At 34.2% G+C, this 21,647-nt stretch overlaps 1 non-coding gene across 1 annotated transcript; it reads left to right on the top strand.

Annotated features, from left to right (window-relative positions):
* Positions 1 to 10,041: 10,041 nt before the first annotated feature.
* LOC131172410 (small nucleolar RNA R71) lies at positions 10,042 to 10,148 on the top strand. The gene has a single exon (XR_009142888.1). It is a non-coding gene; the product is annotated as a small nucleolar RNA R71 (small nucleolar RNA).
* Positions 10,149 to 21,647: the final 11,499 nt, after the last annotated feature.

Genomic DNA, 21,647 nt, shown 5'->3' with positions numbered 1-21,647 from the left:
TTATTTCTCTTCTTCTAATCAATTTATATCAAATGTAAATTAATTAATTAATCTTTATTAATTAATTTCTCATTAATTAAATTTATATTTAAACACTTTAAATATAAATTTAACTTATACTATACATCCAATAACCTAGATTTGGTTTCAAGCCATGCAAGGGACTTCGCAATCTAATTGCAAACTAAACCTATTTAATTAATTAATTAAACTCTTTAATTAATTAATTAAATCATATTTAATTTGGTGATTACTTGTGTATGTGTGTGACTTACTAGGCTCATCACTAATTGGCAATGAGACATGATATCAACTCTCAATATCATCAAAACTCTTTCTTACCATAAATGATTTCTCTAAATCATTTTATGCACCTCATAGACCTTGGTTAACACCTAGCATGGCATGCCATGGCCACCCAATCAATAATAAGGTTTACCTTAAATGAACCTATAATCATATGTTACCATGCACTAGAATCTCTCTATTACAAAATTTCAATTCGAGCTGGAGTCATGGTTTATGTCAAACCCCATTTGCTATGAATATTATGTTTTCTTTTAATTTCAGTTCTTGATTAAAAAGATTTTTCTCATCAGAAACTCTTTTCTGATTAAATCTATCTGTCCTGGCCAGGAACTTGAAACATCAATAATAATTAAATGAACATAGGATTTTATCCCTATTTACTTAGAGGAATAGATTCCATCTTGATCAACACCTACCTCCATATATAACTAGTAGGAGCCAACACATGCCCATATACCCATACACAGTACAAGTATGAAAGCAGTATCAAACTCAAACCACCTATATACAAGATAAATGTGCTATCTCAGGTCTAAAGATTATATGCACTAATATGATTTATGACAATGTATTGATAAGAGTAAACTCCATGTGCTTGTCATAAGTGTCACTGGTTAGGTCTACTTATCATGTATAAGTGCCTATCATATTTGTTATATGGCATGAGACTCATCATTCCATCTTATTTACATCTCATATAAATAACTTTGGAACAAACATGATTACAATCTTTCTGAATAAGTAATGTCCTTATTGTGAAGTATCCTCGATTATGAACCTATTTGTGATACTTTGTACTAGAAATACTGTCACTCATATTCTTGACAACTTAAGAATAGAATTTCTAACAAAATATCAATGGACCTTTTCTATTATAGATAAATATATTATGTAAACAGAAAAGTGAAAATGCTTTATCAAACTCAAACCACCTATATACAAGATAAATGTGCTATCTCAGGTCTAAAGATTATATGCACTAATATGATTTATGACAATGTATTGATAAGAGTAAACTCCATGTGCTTGTCATAAGTGTCACTGGTTAGGTCTACTTATCATGTATAAGTGCCTATCATGTTTGTTATATGGCATGAGACTCACCATTTCATCTTATTTACATCTCATATAAATAACTTGGGAACAAACATGATTACAATCTTTCTGAATAAGTAATGTCCTTATTGTGAAGTATCCTCGATTATGAACCTATTTATGATACTTTGTGCTGGAAATACTGTCACTCATATTCTTGACAACTTAAGAATAGAATTTCTAACAAAATATCAATGGACCTTTTCTATTATAGATAAATATATTATGTAAACAGAAAAGTGAAAATGTTTTTTTTTATTAATAAAAATATGTACAAGATACATACTAAATGATATGCTCTAGGGCATACTACTAACACTTCCCTCATAGTTGTGGGGTAGGGTAAGTTCACAATTAAATCAATTTTAGATTTATCCACCTCAATACCCCTATTAGAGACAATATGACCCAAAACAATCCCCTGTTCCACCATAAAATGACACTTCTCATAATTCAAAACAAGATTTTTCTCAATGCATCTCTCAAGAATAGAAGTTAAATGATGTAAACAAGCATCAAATGAATCACCATACACAGTAAAATCAACCATGAACACCTCAATGCAAGTATCAATGTAATCTGAAAATATACTCATCATGCATCTCTGAAATGTGGCAGGTGCATTACAAAGCCCGAAGGGCATCCTTCTAAAAGCAAAAGTTCCAAAAGGGAAAGTGAAAGTAGTCTTCTCTTGATCCTCCAGGGCAATCACAATTTGATTATATCCAGAAAAGCCATCGAGAAAACAAAAATAAGACTTACCTGTTAACCACTCAAGCATCTGATCAATGAATGGTAGTGGGAAGTGGTCCTTCTTTGTTGTTGAATTCAGCTTGCGATAGTCTATGCACATTTGCCATCCACTCTGAATCCTTATTAGAACAAGTTCATTTTCTTGATTTGCTACCACAGTGACTCCTGATTTTTTTAGCACTACTTGGACTGGACTTACCCATTTGCTGTCTGAAATTGGGTAAATAACTCCTGTATCCAGTAGCTTTAAAATCTCCTTCTTCACAACCTCCATCATCTATGGGTTCAATCTTCTTTGAGCTTCTCTACTTGGTTTAGCCTCATCCTCTAGTAAAATCCTATGCATGCACACTGATAGACTTATACCTTTGATGTCAGCTATTGTCCATCTAATTGCTTCCTTGTGTATTCTCAGAACTCTAATCAATCTGTCTTCTTGAATCTTTGTTAGATTACTTAACATGATAACTGGAAGTGTCTCATTGTCTTCCAAGTAAACATACTTCAAATGCTCAGGTAAAGGCTTGAGTTCAAGAATTGGTGCCTGCACCACAGAAGGAAATAATTTTGTGTGAGATACAGGTAAGTCAATCTTTGATACTCCATACCTTTTTGGAATAGGAGGTAATGACTGCAATGCCATTACTGCATCTTGAACCTCTACACTTAATGGTGGATTGGTACTGATTTCTTGAATTCCTTGACTAATCACCAATTCTAACTCATCCTCCATGCTTAACTCAAAAACATCCTGCATAAATGAATCAACAACATCAATAGAAAAAACAGAATGGTCATCAGCAAGATACTTCATGGCATTAAAGATATTAAATTTGATAGTCTCTCCATCAAACTCCATAGTTAAGGTACCATCATCTACATCAATTTTTATCTTGGCAGTTTTTAGAAAAGGTCTTCCAAACCAAATCAAAGCTGACTTTGATATAGGAACACTATCCTCCATATCCAGAATGTAAAAATCTGTAGGAAAAATCAATTCTCTAACCTGTAACAACACATCCTCAACTACTCCCAATGGGTAAGCATTAGAACAATCAGCTAACTGAATAATGACATTGGTTTCTTTCAAAGAACCCAAATTTAAAGTTTGAAAAACTAAATTTGACATAACATTAATAGATCAATAATAATGAAATCAAAAAAACAATAGATATTCAAAAAGGCATAATTTAAATTAAGAACCTGGTCTCACAAATCATGCATAAGAACTAGAATCCCTTGAACTGAATTTAGAAACTTAGCCACTCATGTTCATGGCTTACAAAAGAAAATAAAATGGGAAAATCTAAAACTATAAATGTGAATGGAGAATGAAGGTATTGAAGCAGTGTTGAAGGTCTGGATGAATGTCTGTCTCTACTGCTGCCAAAGATGTCTTTATAATCAAAAACCTAATCCCAAAGATAAGAACCAAACTTTGAAAATTTTCAAAATTCAAAAAGACAAATTATTTGCTCTGCAATCGTGGCCAATTTTCAGCCACTTCCCTTGCGATTCTGTCTCTGATTTCTTCAGGAAAGTTGTAACCCTACTTCTTAGCTTTCCAATGAGTACTCATTTGCCCAAATCGAAGGTTTACAGCCCATGTTATGGACCAAAAATCGAAACTAGTTCTGACATAGTATCTAGCTCATAATTTGACTTCATTGCCATTTTTAACCACCAAAACGATGTAGTCTTGTCTTCTGCCCTTCATAGAAATTGTAGAGGTGGTTCTTAAGGTTCAATTGGGCCTAGGTTTGCTTCATTTGGACATCTAGAGCTCCAGATATAAAATAATACCCAAAACTGGTCGTAGCACATTAAGTGTTGGCTTATGTAGTCGATCCATAGCTACTTTTAACAACCTTGGAGACTGATTTGGGCTTTGGTCCCTCTTTGTCATTTGTAGTGCTCTGACTTAGCTTTTCAATGAATTAAACAGTATTGGATTTGGAGACCCACAACTTTAGAAACACCTAAAAAATATAGCAAAGGTCACATTAATGCAAATGCAGAAAATTTCTCCATTTAACACAATTATTCTAATAACTCTCTAAAAATATGCCTAATTGATAATTATACTTTAATCAACTGAATTACGCATAAAAATACACTAGAAACACTAAAAATGATGAGAGTAAAATTAATAAATTATGCACTTATCAAATTCTCCCACACTTATTCCATGCTTGTCCTCAAGTATGACTAAAACTCTCAATCAACTCTAGTTAGAAGTTCACTTAACTTCACCCTATCACAACATTCTCTAACAAAAGATTAAAAGTTTGAAAGAAGAGGCAAGTAATGTAATAACCATTACAACAAATTTCATCAACACCATACCACTTTATCAACAATTCTCTAACACAAAACAAAAGGCTTGAAATCAATTAAGCTTACACAATTAAAGTTCCATAAAATTTTAAATCAGTATACACCAAAACACAAGGCTAATTTATCAAGGCACAACAATTATAGCTCTTTGCAAATCTTAGGGGAGATAGAAATGGCTTTTTTTTAAAAAAAATTTGAAATTGGTATTTCTCTCTCGTCACAGTTACTTTTTTTTATTATTTTTTTATTTTAACCGTCACCTTCAGAAAAGTACCTTGCTCATATCCTAACTAGCTTTTGGCCTGAGAATCGACATAGGGTTCATAAAGACCCATGGTTACTTTGCTTAACTAAAATAGCAGAGCAATTTTTAAGTTCAGCCTTTTATTTCCCCCAATGTATGCATCTATATATTATAAAGTGCCATAATAGATTAAACAAAGTTTTGAAATATACATGACACTAGTTTAAAGCACACATAACTAATCATTTCACCATTAAATCAAGCCTAAATGATTTATGCAGGAAAAAAATTGCTCTATGATATGGAGAAGAGGGAAAATCCATCATTAAAGTTACTATTACCTTGCTTAAAATCTAAAAAATTCAACCTAAAATAGAGAAGTTATTTCAAGGACAAAGTACTTCTCTCTGAGAGTTAATATAGAATCATGAATCAAGCTTATGAGAACGATTTTTTTTTTAGATGTTAATTAAAAAAAAATTGCAGCAACAAATTTCAAACTCCTCCCCCATACTTTCTCTTCATATTGTCCCCAATGTAAAGCCCAAATGCAAAAGAAAAGAAAAAAAAATGCTAGAAAATAAAATAAGATAAGGGAAAGAAAATAAATCTGATTGTGGCTAACAAGCCACCCATGGGTTGCCTCCCAAGAAGCGCTTTTGTTTATCGTCGTTAGCTCGACATGGCAAAGCTCCTTAATCCACATAAATTGGGTTACTCAATTTGAGCTCCTCCACTGAATGCTCCTGAAACCCCTCATAAAATGGCTTGAGTCTATGACCTTTGACCTTGAACACTTTGTTAGTTCCTAAACTTTGAATTTCAAATGCACCATAAGGAAACACATTAGTAACAACAAAGGGTCCAATCCAACGAGAATGCAACTTATCAGGCATCAGTTTCAATATGAAATTATACAATAAAACTTTTTGTCCAACCACAAACTGCTTCCTTAGAATTAGTTTATCATGAAATGCCTTGGTCTTTTCTTTATAGATCCTAGAATTCTCATAAGCCTCAAGTCGAATTTTCTCTAATTCATGTAATTATAATTTTCTCTCCATACCAGCAGTGTCCAAATCCAAATTACAACGTCTAATAGACCAATAAGCCTTATGTTCTAACTCCATAGGAAGGTGACATAACTTACCAAATGCCAATCTGCAGGGGGACATACCTATGGGTGTCTTATAGGCAGTCCTATATGCCCACAAAGCATCATTTAATCTAAGGCTCCATTCCTTATTTGAGGATGATAAGCTGTAGATACTCTATGGAAAACACCATATCTCCTCAATAATGCCTCAACAGTTCTATTACAAAAATGCATGCCCCGATCACTGATCAAAGCTCTAAGAACTCCAAACCTACTAAAAATGTTTGACTTGATAAAACCTACAACAGCTTTAGAATCATTAGTCCTGGTGGCTTTAGCTTCCACCCATTTTGAAACATAATCAACAACAAGTAATATATAAACAAAGCCAAAAGAAGAAGGAAATGGACCCATAAAATCAATACCCCACACATCAAAAATCTCACAAACAAGTATTGGATTCTGAATCATCTCATTCCTACGAGATATACTTCTTGTTCTTTGACATTGCTCACAATTCTTGCAAAAAATATAAGCATCACGAAATATGGTGGGCCAATAGAAACCACAGTCCAATATCTTCCGAGCCGTTCTCTTAGGTCCAAAATGACCTCCACAAGCATAGGCATGAAAAAAAGCAAGAATAGATTGAATCTCATTATCAGGAACACATCTCTTAATAATTTGATCTGAACAAAATTTTCACAAATATGGGTCATCCCACACATAATACTTAGCCTCACTTTTCAATTTCTCTTTCTTAGCTCTACTCAAATCAAAAGGCACAATCTTAGTAATCAAATAATTCACCAAATCAGCATACCAAGGGATCATACCTTGCAATTTAAATAATTGCTCATCAGGAAAAAGTTCCCACAAAGGAACTGGCTCTTCTTGTGTCACTAACCTGCTCAAATGATCTGCTACCAGGTTCTCAGCTCCTTTCTTATCTTTGATTTGAATATCAAATTCTTACAGCAAAAGGATCCATTTAATAAACCTTGGTTTTGCTTCCTTCTTTGCCAAGAGATACTTCAACGCTGCATGATCAGAAAAGACAATTACTTTAGAACCAAGCAAATATGACCGAAATTTATCTAAAGCAAAAACTATAGCTGAAAACTCTTTTTCGGTCTTAGAATAATTGCGCTGAGCTGAATTGAGTGTTCTGGATGCATAACAAATCACAAGAAAGAGCTTCCCAACACGTTGCCCTAAAACTACTCCCACTGCATAATTACTCATATCACACATAATTTCAAACGGTAGTGTCCAATCAGGAGCCTGGATAATAGGGGGTGATGTCAATGCAGATTTCAACTTGTCAAAAGCCTCCTTGCACTCTTCACTAAACTCAAAAGAAACATGTTTTTGCAAAGAGTCTAGACAAAGGCAATGCTATCTTAGAGAAGTCCTGAATGAACCTGCGATAGAAACCTGCATGACCAAGAAAAGAGCGTACTTCCCTTATAGTTGTGGGATAGGGTAAGTTCACAATTAAATCAATTTTAGACTTATCCACCTTAATACCCCTAACTAGAGACAACATGACCCAATACAATCCCCTGTTCCACCATAAAATGACACTTTTCGTAATTCAAAACAAGATTTTTCTCAATGCATCGCTCAAGAACAGAAGTCAAATGATGTAAACATGCATCAAATGAATCATCATACATAGTAAAATCATCCATGAACACCTCAATGCAATTATCAATGTAATATGAAAATATGCTCATCATGCATCTCTGAAATGTGGCAGGTGCATTACAAAGCCTGAAGGGCATCCTTCTAAAAGCAAAAGTTCCAAAAAGGCAAGTGAAGGTAGTCTTCTCTGGATCCTCTGGTGCAGTTACAATTTGATTATATCCAGAAAAGCCATCAAGAAAGTAGAAATAAGACTTACCAGCTAACCACTCAAGCATCTGATCAATGAATGGTAGTGGGAAGTGGTCCTTCCTTATTGTTGAATTCAGCTTGCGGTAGTCTATGCACATTTGTAATCCACTCTAAATCCTTATTGGAACAAGCTTATTATCTTGATTTGCTACCACAGTGACTCCTGATTTTTTTGGCACTACTTGGACTAGACTTACCCATTTACTGTCTGAAATTGGGTAAATAACTCCTGCATCCAGTAGCTTTAAAATCTCATTCTTCACAAACTCCATCATCTGTGGGTTCAACCTCCTTTGAGCTTCTCTACTTGGTTTAGCATCATCTTCCAGTAAAATCCTATGCATGCACACTGATGGACTTATACCTTTGATGTCAGCTATTGTCCATCCAATTGCTTCCTTGTGTATTCTCAGAACTCTAATCAATCTTTCTTCTTGAATCTTTGTTAAATTACTTGAGATGATAACTGGAAGTGTTTCATTATCTCCCAAGTAAACATACTTCAAATGCTCAGGTAAAGACTTGAGTTCAAGAACTGGCGCCTGCACAACAGAAGGTAATAATTTTGTGTGAGATATAGGTGAGTCAAACTTTGATACTCCATACCTTTGTGGAACAGGAGGTAATGACTGCAATGCCATTACTGCATCTTGAACCTCTACACTTAATGGCTGATTGGTACTGACTTCTTGAATTCCTTGACTAATCACCACTTCTAACTCATCCTCCATGCTTAACTCAAAAACATCCTGCATAAATGTATCAACAATATTAATAGAAAAGATAGAATGATTATCAGCAGGATACTTCATGGCATCAAAGATATTAAATTTGACAGTCTCTCCATCAAACTCCATAATTAAGGTACCATCATCCACATCAATTTTTTTCTTAGCAATTTTCAGGAAAGGTCTTCCAAACAAAATCAAAGATGACTTTGATGTGGGAGCACTATCCTCCATATCCAGAATGTAAAAATCTACAGGAAAAATCAATTCGCCAACCTGCACCAACACATCCTCAACTACTCCTAATCGGTAAGCATTAGAATGATCAGCTAACTGAATAATGATACTGGTTTCTTTCAAAGGAGCCAAATTCAAAGTCTGGAAAACTGAATATCACATAACATTAATAGATCCCCCTAAATCTGCCATTGCACGTTCAAATCTAGTCTCACGTATTTTGTAGGGAATAGAAAACGAACCTGGATCCTTACACTTAGGGGATATTTTCCACTAAATTAATGCTGAAACATTTTCCCCCGCACTGATCTTCTCATTATTCCTCAACTTACACTTTGTAGTGCATAATTCCTTAAGGAATTTAGCATACCCAGGGGACTTGTTTGATCGTATCAAGTAAAAGTATATTAACCTCTACCTTTCTGAAAGTCTCTAAAATTTCTTTCTCTTGTTCTTCTTTCTTAGTCTTAGCCAACCTGCAGGGGAATGGAGGAAGAACAGAATTATTAACCTTATTCAGTTTAGTTCAGTATTTACCTCAACTTCAGGAACTTCAGACTCTTTTGCTCCTTGCTTCTTCTTTTTCATTGACTCATGCAGAGTCTAGTTATCAACTTCTTTCCCACTCTACAATACTATAGCACTTGCATTTTCTCCGGGATTTATAACTGTTTGTGATGGAAGCTTTCCAGAACCTTGAGCTTTAAGCTTACTCACAGATGAAGCTAACTGACCAATCTGCCTCTCTATGTTTTGAATGCTATTTCTAGTCTCCTGTTGAAAGGATTGTGTATTGCTAGCCAAAGCCTTAACAATTTCATCAAGTGACATACCTTGATTTGAGGGGGGCGGAGGTCTGATATTAGTTTTGTACTGGTTAATTCCCATAACTCTAATTGGGATGATCTTGCCATCCCAGATTATAAGTATTAGAAAAGGGATCATACCTGTGTTGTGGTTGTCCATAATTTCCTACTACATTAGCATGTTGCATTGATTCATCCTCTTGTAATGCAAAACACATGTCAGTAGCATGACCCGAACCCGAACAAATTCCACATACCTTAACTATTTGCATGTTCCCTACAGCCAATTGCTTCACCAAAGAAGTTAAATCAGAAATCTATTTCTCAAGGTTAGATGTACTTACCTCATTAACCTTCTTAGGTGTGTGATCCATTCTCATTCCAAACTGCTAAGAGTTTGCTACCATGTTAGCAATTAGCCTCCTTACTTTTTCTAGTGTCTTATCAACCAAGGCTCCTCCACTAGTAGCATCTATCATACTGCAGTCCATTGGTAGAAGTCCCTCATAGAAATACTGAATTAAAAGCTACTCACTTATTTGATAATGGGGACAACTTGCACATAGCTTCTTAAATCGCTCCCAATACTGATACAAACTCTCTCCATTGTACTGCCGGATGCCACAAATTTCTTTTCTTATGTTAGAAGCACGGGAAACAGGAAAATACTTCTGCAAAAATATCTGCTTCATCTTATTCCATGAGTTGATAGATCCAGAAGGAAGGTAATACAACCAATCCTTAACTGTGCCTTCCAGTGAGAAAGGGAAAGCTCGAAGCTTAATTTGGTACGTTGAAACTCCTTGAGGTTTCATGCTAGAACACACAACATGAAATTCCTTTAAATGCTTATGTGGATCCTCACCTGAAAGACCAAGAAACTTAGGCAACAAATGGATTAATCCGGACTTTAACTCAAAAGCAATATTTAAAGCAGGGAATTGAATACACAAAGGCTGTTGTTTAGATCAGGAGTAGCCAACTCTTTCAAAGTCCTAGCAGCTATGGTTTCGTTTTTGGAATTTGAATCCGAATCCGAACTTAATTCCCTTAGAGATTGGACTCCTTCAGATGTACTCAAAATCTGCCTAGCTTGCTTAGCCAATTTTTTCAACTATTTAGCTGTTTTTTCTACTTTTGGATCAAAGAGCAACTCATTAGATTGAGAAGTTCTTGTCATAAACAAAAAAAAAATCAAACTAAAAATAGAAAAATGCCTCAAAACCCTAGAAAATGATGGAATTTGGCCTCAAGAGGGTGGGGCCAAACAATCTTATGAATTGATTAGTCTTGATCAGAACGTCATTTCCTTCAAAACAAGTATAGAGCCCCTCTTAATTCAATAAAAAATCTGTCGATGAACAATAACACTGTAATTTTCACCAAAAACCTGAAAACAGCAACACTTCACAAACAGAGTTAATAACAAAATATCCTAACGCTAAAAACACAAAATCCAATGAACTCTCAGTCCTCGGCAACGGCATCAAAATTTCTAATGGTTATCGATTCCACCAAAAATTAACTAAAATTACCAATAATGAAATATTTTCTGAATGAATGCAATAAGTGGTAATCCAGGTCGAACCCTAGAGACTGAATTAGTAAATTTCGTGCACTTGTGTAATAGAAAAAGAACAAAGGTTGAGGGGGGAGGGGGGGTTGTGACACTAAATCAGAAGAAATCAAGTTTAGAAATTAAAGAGCTAAATTTAGATATGAAACTCTCAATTTAAACAAACTTCAGACTAAGGTAATTCGCATTCCAATGCATAACTCGATCATTGACAAAAGAAATACAATTATCTCTTATTGAATACTTAACGTAGATTTACCAAATAGCGAGATAAAACCCCTCACTTCCCTATACTCATCAATTCGAGCCCAGCACTCTTGTTGACTCTAATTATTAACTGAATTGGTATTAAGCAATCCTCATCAAATTAATAACTGCTTTAAGAACAGGAAGTAGTTAAGCTTGAACAACGATTTATAAAACATAAATCATTTAATTCACCCTATTGTTTCCTTAGGTTATTATCGAAAACTTGGATCATAATCAATAAAACCTAATTGCTACTCACATTCAATCTTACACAACAATTACGGATTATGAAGATGAAATAGCAATTGATCACATCAAACAATTAACTAATAGGCCTTTTTAGCAAGTCATTCAATAGATCAAAAACAATGAAATCAAGAAACAATAGATATTCAGAAAGGCATAATTTAAATTAAGAACCTAGTCTCACAAATCATGCATAAGAACTAGAATCCCTTGAACTGAATTTAGAAACTTAGCCGCTCATGTTCATGGCTTATAAAAAAAAATAAAATGGAAAAATCTAAAACTATGAACATGAATGGAGAATGAAGGTTTTGAAGGAGTGTTGAAGGTCTAAATTAATGTTGATCTCCTCTGCTGCCAAAGATGTCTTTATAATAAAAAACCTAATCCCAAAGATAAGAACCAAACTTGAAAAATTTTTGAAATTTAAAAAGACAGATTCTTTACTCTGCAATCATGGCCAATTTTCAGTCACTTCCCTCGCTATTCTGTCTCTAACTTCTTCAGGAAAGTTATAGTTCTACTTCTTAGCTTTCCAAGGAGTACTCATTTGCCCAAATCGGAGGTCTACAACCCAAGTTATGAGCCAAAAACTGAAACTGGTTCTGACATAGTATCCAACCCATAAATTTGACTTCATTGCCATTTTTAACCACTAAAACGATGTAGTCTTGTCTTTAGCCCTTCATAGAAATTGTAGAGGTAGTTCTTAAGGTTCAATTGGGCCTAGGCTTGCTTCATTTGGACATCTGGAGCTCCAGATATAAAATAATTTCCAAAACTGGTCATGACACATTAAGTGTGGCTTTTGTAATAGATCCATAGCTAATTTTTACAACCTTGGAGACTTATTTGGGCTTTGATCCCTCTTTGTTATTTGTAGTGCTCTGACTTAACTTTTCAATGAATTAAACAGCTTTGGATTTGGAGACCCACAACTTTAGAAACACCTGAAAAATACAACAAAGGTCACATTAATGCAAATGCTGAAAATTTCTCTATTTAACACAATTATTCTAACAACTCTCTAAAAATATGCCTAATTGATAATTATACTTTAATCAACTGAATTAGGCATAAAATACACTAGAAACACTAAATGTAATGAGAGTAAAATTAATAAATTATACACTTATCAGTCTATATAGAAAATGCTTCTCTAATTTATCAAGAACTAACAGAAAGCTCACAGTATAAGATATTAAAAAATTGTAGTACTTACTAGCTTCTCTTCAAGTTTGTTCAGGCCAAAAATCTTCAGTTGAACTTCAGCATCTTCAGTTGAAAGTTAGTTCTTACTTCTTAGTTGTTCAAAAACTTTGTCCAGTGGCAAGCGTTCCTGTAAAATGAAGTTGTTGTGACAGAAAATAGGAAGAACAGAATACAAAGAATGAAACTCAACAATCAGCCAGATTTCATTAAGAATTAAGAATGAATCCGTATATAGTTGGTTACAACTTTATATCTGATCATATCTAATAACCTCAAAACAACTTCTTCCCTTTCCCTCTCTTATAACAAACTACCCTTACAACTTGCTACTGAACTAATAGAATACTCGACACCCATAGCAACTTTTCAACAGTTGTTGGACATTCGTTTTATTTGACAAACGCATCATTTCACATATTGTATCACAATAAAACCCACCCCTCGAAAGACTCCTTATCCTCAAGGAGAAAAGTATGGAAATCTAGTTTGAATTTCATGAACAAAGGCCCAAGTTCAATCTGCCGGAGAAGCTCTCCATTGAATCAACTTTGTAGCCTTATTATTTTTTCTTTTAACAATCCTCTTATCCAAAACAAAAAAAAAATAGCTTGAACACCAATAAAAGCAAAAGCAACTAACACTAACTTAAATGACAGCAAAAGCAAGCTCCCATTAGAACACTAATAACAATCTCCTGCAATTTTCATTTTACATTGAATTCTTCTCAAATGTCCTTGTCCCTTACCAGTTACACCCACCCTCTTGTCCTTCTGTTTCTTCATTTTACACTGAGTCCTTCCCAAATAATACTTATCCAATTCCAAGCTAAAATGGGACCATGTGTCTGCACCATGAAAAATGAATTGAGAAGCTAATTCATGTAGGAAGATCTTTTCTTTAATTACAGGACCCAATCTTTCATCCTTAATAACAACAATAATTTGCATTCTTGAAAAATTTTTCTCAATTACAAGAACCAGAGTATCTGTAATATCATTGCCTTCTTAAAAACCTTCATCTTTCATAATCTTGCACTTATCCAAGATTTTAGTGCATTCTTTAAGTCTCTTTCTATTAGACCATGGCAGCCCTATAACATCTGCACTACCTTCTTTCCATTTGAAAGGTTCTAAAAACTGGCAGAACACTTGTTGAACCTCTTCTTCAATGGCATCAATGGTAGAAACATTTTCTTGAATTGTGTTATCAAATCTTTGAAATCTTACATTTATCTGTTGATTAAACTCTTTTATTCCTTGTTGGTCTTCTTCTAAAACTGTCTCAAACTTCTTTTGATTCTCTTTAGCATCAATATCTTCTTCATCATCTGTATCTTGAATCTGTTTATCCTCTTTAACATAATTCCCAAAGCCAGCCTCCAATGCACTAACATATTCATCCAAATTCACATTCACTTCGCTACCTTTCACAAACTCTTGGTGCCATTTAATAGCTCGCCCTTCTAGATGTAAAGCAACAACCTTAACTCTCTTCTCATACTCAATACTACCCACTTTAAAGAAATATTCTGCTCTTAATAACCAACCCTCCAAACCCTCTCTACTAAAATGGGGAAATTCCAATTTAGCAGAACTATTCCAAGAATTAGCACTTACAGTATTATTCGTAATTGGCACTTGTTCATCTCAATGCCTTCTTTCCAACGTTTCCACACCCTGATAATTCAAACCAGCGATTAAAGACTTCAATTCATCCATTATTCCCTGAAACTTGGTTTTTTGGCCTGCCAACATCTCTTGTAATCTTGCCTCTTGCCTATGCTCAACCTCTATCACCATAGAAGCTAGATCCTTTCGCCACTCTTGGGATTGTGTCGCCACCCCTACCATGGCCGTGGATCACCGCTCTGATACCAATGTTGTGACAGAAAATGGGAAGAACAGAATACAGAGAATGAAACTCAACAATTACTCAGATTTCATTAAGAATCAAGAATGAATCTCTATATAGTTGGTTACAACTTTATATCTGATCATATCTAACAACCTCAAAACAACTTCTTCCCTTTCCCTCTCCTATAACAAACTACCCTTCAACTTGCTGCTGAACTAATAGAATACCGGACACCCATAACAACTCTTCAACAGCCGTTGGACATTCGTTTTACTTGACAAACACACCGTTTCACATATTGTATCACAACAGAAGTTTCCAAAGAAGAATCGAAAGTAAAAGAGAAGCCTAGACCCAATAATCTTGACATTAAGCAAATGGAGAAGCTTTAGGTTTGATATGAAATCTCACTCCTCTCACCCTCTCACTTGCCTTCACTCTCTCATCATAATTCAAACCTCCTCTATCAAGCAAAATATCTACCAAATCTTATCGTATCCATATATGTCTCTCACCCTTTAATCGAATGTAACTATATATCTACAGTGAAAATAGAAAAGGAAGCACATGCACAACCCACAATAGCAAAATAAAGTATGGAAACTGATTTGAAAAAACAAAATGTGACGACAATTTTAGAAAGTAACCAAAACCAGGTAAGTCATCAACAACAATGAATTACCCTTCAATTGAGCCATAACCACGTAATTGCCTAAAATTTCCTGAGTGGAAATTTTATCACCGAAAGCAATGTATTTTTATGTATTTCTAAGACAACCACCAATATCTTAAGAAATTTGATCCTTGCAAAATTAGGTAAGGAATAAGGCATGATTAACTCCAGCAACAAAATCATACAAACCAAGAACGAAGGATCACGAAGTAGAAGCAAAATCCAAGAGCACCCATCTCTCTAAAGTTTATACACAATCATGGCAAAAACCCAAAAATCTATCAAAAATTCAGCTCCTTTCAAACAAATCAAAACCCTAAACTTACCTCAACATTTCCATGCGACGGGTTTTGAAACCAATTGATATTCAATATCTGCGGCTCATTTTTAAAGCTGATGCTTGATACTAAACCCACTTTCAGCCCGATGCCTAAGCTCCAATACCTCAGCAACAAGGTATCGAGGACAGCAGAGAGATATATAAGAGCTCCAGCACCAAAATGCTCGGCATACTTTCCAGCCTTGAGAAATTTGGGTGTCACACCTTACCCCTCCGTAAGGCATGACATGATCCCGTAGTATACCTAATGAATCACCGAACTTCGTCTACTGATAATGTATTAAATACACTATAAGAGATTTTAAACCAATTTTCATTTCTTTTTAAGGTGGTGAGCAATTTGGGTAGGTATTAAAAACCTTTAATTGGAGTTTAACCACATATCAAATATTTAAGCAATTTTAAGTTTCCGCAAATTTCATAAAAATTTCGGCAGAGTGCCGTCTATAATTGGGAAAAATCAGTTCTTCAAAACCTGTGAAAACACTCCCAATAATTTCATATTTCAACCCTAACCTCTAATAAAATCTCAATTCAACACAGTCCAACCAAATTTCAATTCAAAATTCACAAGTCAAAATATTTTCAAAATAATTCAATAAACTCAATAACATTACATTGAATTTAATTTACATACACAAGCCTTAATATACAGAAACAAAATTCAAAAATAATATTACTACAGATTTAAGTGTATAACATCTCATTTACTACATAGATACATCTAAACAATATCATATTTACATCAAACTAAATTATATGGGTATAAAGTAATACCCGTACAAAAACTTCAGTGGAGTCCTTGTCAACTTAGCAGCTCACTCTACTGTTTTTTCTTTTCCCTTATCTGTGACAGCAAATAAAGTTATCGCTGAGTATTGTTTACTCAATGGTGCACAATAAAAATTTAAAGATGCAAAAAATAAAATATTCATCGATAAACAGTAATTCAAAGCCTTTCACAATCACATTTCACAAATTTCAAATCACATTTATAATACCATTTTGTCAAATAATTTATAAAGCACAGTGTTGCTAATCCATACACAACTTAGGTCATGACACAAAATTTTCGATCAATGCCGTGTTGTACACCACGACAAAGCAATCTCAACCCCACTAATCGAAATCAATGAGGGAGGTGGCTAGCTAGCTATATGAGTACTCATCCGATCTCGACCTCAACTGGGAAGCCAAAGAGGGAGGAATATAGTCGATCTCAACCCCGTAAATGGAGGAGGAATATAATGATACTGTCATGCTAAGTGTGAATCTGAAACCAATTTAAATCAAGTTATTCAAACATTTCACACAAAACACAAATCAATTTCCAATTCAAATTTCCATTTATAAAATGGTAACACAGCATTTATCGAAACCCATAATTAGTACAATTAATTCACAATGCATAGCTAAATAAGTTTTCAATTAGAAAATGATAAATTAAAGTTTATTATGCACAAACCTGGAATGAGTCGCCTCTAGGCCTTGACTCACTTTTTCTTATCTTCCTTCTCAGTCTCTTTTTCAACTGAAACACACAATTTACAGTGTTTCAGTATCAGGTTTCATAATTAATCCAATAGTTAATTTCATGATACTTGGATGTACACCTAAACTTGCTTAAAATGGAATTCTTTGAATTTGGTAAATTTGGGGTTACTATTCATTGCACTATTCAAGTTAAAATATTGACTTTTTCATTCTTAATAGGTATGTGAATTCCAATTACTCCCAGATACCACATTTTGAGTATCAAATTTGTTGGCATTAATAGTCATTTCAATTTCTAAGCCTCCTAAGAGAAATTTTAAATTTTTAGTTTTAGATCACTATTTTCTATTGTTCCATTGGTCTGGTTAAAGTGGAAATTTGGTCAACTTTCCTTCATCAAAGTTATTCCTTATTGTCTTAGCTTTAATTCGCCTTTTGAATCACTCCATTTGGAGTTTTATAGCTCAAGTTATGTTAATTTCAAAGTGGCTGGCCGGAGTGGTTTTAACCCAGAATTTTGGGTACCAATTCTGTTTTGGCAGTTTTGGTATACCAACTGCAGCTCACTTTTCGGACGTGTTATGGTTAGAATTTGGATTTCCGATCGCCATAAAATTTGTAGTGCTATGTCTCATATTTCCATCGGTATAAAATTCAGGTGATTTGGACCTTCCTACACCATGTTATGGCCAAAAGAACAAATACTGTTTATTTCGTCATTTTTGTATAGTGGCAGTGTGCCTAATTCGAGTTTGACCTAATTTTTTGCTAACTAAAGTCATTTTCAGGGCAGGGTTTCTGCACAAAAATTGTGGCATTATGTGTCTAATTTCATCTCCAATTGGGCTCACACCAATTAAAGTAGCAGAATTACAGTTTTGGTCCTCTAAGTGGACTAAGGTCTGGCTGTCCAGAATTAGACCCTTACCAATCCAAATTCAATTTCACATCTCACCATTCAAACACACTCTAATTGACCCCAATTGACCAAATTGAGTCTCAATTAGGTCAATTTGTCTCAATTTCAAAAACCCCCAAAATTTCCCCCAGTTTCCCTAAGTCAAGAACCCTAATATCTCTACTTGGTTTAATTGATGAAATTAAAGTGCATAATCATTATCTACACACTAAATTAAGCTTACATACAATTTGAATTGCAGCAAAATCAATCAAACCCTAATTCACCTCATGTTGGCCGAATTTCTCCAAGTGTCCCTACATGTTTGATTTTGTTTCATTTTTCTTCAATTTCTAAGTTAACTCAAGTTTATGTGCATAAATATAAAGAGTTAAATTGTAACACCCCTGTTTGCATAGCCTGGTATATTTCACTGTTCCGGTGATCAGAGTTGGTCCGGATAATTAAGGGGATTAGAACCACACTTAAGACAACTAGACAAGCCATAAACACAAATAATTAGTAATTGTCAATTAGTTAAGTATAAATAAGAAAAACAAAACATAAGAAGTTAAACGAGCCGAGAGTCACAGCGATGGGTGACCTTCTCGGGAACGACTGCGAAGTCGATTTAAACTCAAATTTTGAATCGTAAAATGTGACGCTAAGGTCCTTAGGACCATTACGAACACAGTGGAAAAGAGAAAATCACAAAAAAGAATTGTTAAACCAGTCAAATAATTAGGTCAGTGAGCCGGAAGAAATATTGAATTATTTGTAAACCGGGTTGAACCGGCGAGGGGCAATTTGGTCAATTGACCCTGAGAGCTGACTCCTGACCTAACTGTCAAATAAAATCAGAGAAAAGAAAATTTCAGAGTCAAGAATTAAATTAAAGAACTAATAGAAAAATACATAGAAAAAAAAAAAGAAAAAAAAAGTTAAAAAGGTAGTGACATCATCATGGTGACATCATACATGAGGTCATAATTAATTTTTATTTACTTGATATTTTGACTAAGTCAATTAAAGGATAAATACATACAATAAAGAAATAAAAATCATTTTCCCTCATCTTCCTCAAGCTAGCCAAAACCCTCTCCCTCACTTTTCCATTGTTAGACCTCCATTAAAGCTTGCACTCAAGCTTAAACTTCTTCACTCAACCTTAATAGCTTCCATAAAAACCTCACTAGAGCTTGTTATCTCAACCTAAGAAGAAGATTGAAAGAAGAAAGAAGAACAAAAGATAGAGATTTGGAGGATTTGAAATTCTAAGAAAGGTTAGTAAGCAAACTTGACAATTTTAGTTTAATTTTTATATTTCTAACTTATTGAACTTGGAAATAAACTTTAAATAAAAGAAAAATTTGTTGAGGGACCATGAATGAATTTCAGCCAGCATGTGTATGGAGGTATTATTGCATGGTTGGATGGATTTGAATGAGTATATGAACCTCAATTAGTTTAATGATTATAGTTAAAAGCATTGAATTGGTTAAATGCAACAATTAGTGTGAATTAGGGTTTTGGACATTAGGGTTTAGAGACAAAAATGTGAGAAACTTGTAAATGATGTCTTGGACCTAGTTTGAAGTGGCAAATGGTCAATTGTGACCAAATAGAATGTGTTAGAAGTGTTTGAATCAAAACCAAATTCGGATTGAGTGTGGTCATGCTGCCAAGGTCCCTTTGAGGGACCAAAAATAAAAATTTACAAGTCCAATTGGTATGAGACCAATTGGGAATGAAAATAAGCACTAAATGACACAATTTTCATTTAGGAAGTATGCCCAAAAAGTGACCAAAACCTAGTGAACAAATTGACCAAACCCGGAATTCTGCAGTCTGACGTGCACAAACTGACCAAATGAATAGTGTTTATTCCTTTGGCCATAACATGAGCTAGGCAGGTCCAAATGACCTGAAATTTTACCAGTGGACAGCTGATATATAGACCTAAAACTTTCATGAAGAACACAAACCCAAATTCTGTCATTAACCAAGTCATTTGGCCACCCAAATTTGGTGACCCAAAACTGCCAGAACCAAAAATTGCCCAGAATTCTGGGTTGAGTCCAATCCGGCAGCCATGCTTCAAATGGCTATAACTTGAGCTAAAAAACTCCAATTGGAGTGATTCAAAAAGAAGAATAAACTTAAGACAATAGGAAACATTTTCTATGAAGAAAGTTTTGCCAAATTTCAACAGTAAAGTGACCAATGAAACAGTGCGACCTTAGACACCAAAACTGAAAATTATCAAATTTGCTTAAAAGACTTAGAATTTGAATAAACAACCAAAACCAACAAATTTAGTGACCAAAATGTGGTATGTGGGTGAAGTTGGAATTCTCATACCTATTAAGCCTTAGAAAGTCAATAATTTGACTTGAATAGTGTAGTGAATAGTAACCCCGAAACACAAAATTTCAAGAACGTCGAGTTTAGCACGTTAGAGCTAGGTAAAAGTGAAGTTAAATTTATTTTTGGATTTATGCTAAGTTATGGTACTGAAACACTATAAAATTGTGTGTTTCAGTGGAAAGAAACACCGGGAAAGAACCCAAAGAACCGAGTCAAGGCCAAGAGGTGACTCGCTTGAGGTTTGTGCACAACATCACTATTCTTTAAAATTTATTGATAAAGTGAATGAAATATGTATTTTACTTTTGCTTTGAATTGTTGAAAGTTTATTTGTGACATTATTTATGATGCTTTGATTTAAATTATGAAAGTTATTGTGTATATTTGAAATAGCAATGTTTAGCAAATTGTTAAGATAAGTTTTGAAACCACAGTGTCATGACCATATATTTGAACACCTCACTAGCATAACTAGTGGGGGTAATTAGTTTCGAATTTTGATTCTTTCTCTAGAGAAGTGTTGAAGTGTGCCAATAGAAGAGGATTTGAATGGATATCCATATATTTGAGCTAGCTAGCCTTGTGATATGACTTCTCCTTAGCCTCTGGCTATTAAGATTATATTTGTTTCGAATGGCATGATCTAACTGTGGGTTTTATGAAATGTGTTTGATACTTCAAAATGAACTTGTTTGGATTAAAATCCCATAAATCATGTTTTGTATTTAATTCTCATATTCAGTCCAATTTTTGAATAAATGTGATTTAAATTATGCATAAAGATTATTTTAGTATGTTGTGCACCACTGAGTCCTAGTACCCAGCGATAGCTGTTATTACTGTCACAGATATAGAGACTAGAGGAGCAGTAGATTGAGCTGCTGAGGATAGGGGAGCTACCTGCTTGAAGTTATCGGGTATAAATTATACCCTGACTGTAAATATTCATTTTGATGTATGTATTGCACAGAAATGTATGGACATGTAAAAATGGGACTTGAGCAGCTTGTATAAAATTTATATAAAGTTGTAATAAATTTTAGTTTAGATTTTTCTGATGTAAAATTTTAGTATGATGTATATATAAATTATTTATCTTTAATGAATGAAATTGATTGACAGTATCTTATTGATTACTAAATTTTTGGAAATTGAGAATGATGATTGTTGAATTTGAAACTTGAGAGATTGATTGTGAATTTGAAGAAGTGGTTGAGAAAATTTTTGGAAGTGC

Source organism: Hevea brasiliensis, chromosome 13, assembly GCF_030052815.1.
Source record: "Hevea brasiliensis isolate MT/VB/25A 57/8 chromosome 13, ASM3005281v1, whole genome shotgun sequence".
Taxonomy (NCBI): domain Eukaryota; kingdom Viridiplantae; phylum Streptophyta; class Magnoliopsida; order Malpighiales; family Euphorbiaceae; genus Hevea; species Hevea brasiliensis.
Note: the sequence above shows the minus strand (reverse complement) of the source record. Positions and strands in the feature narration are given on the sequence as shown.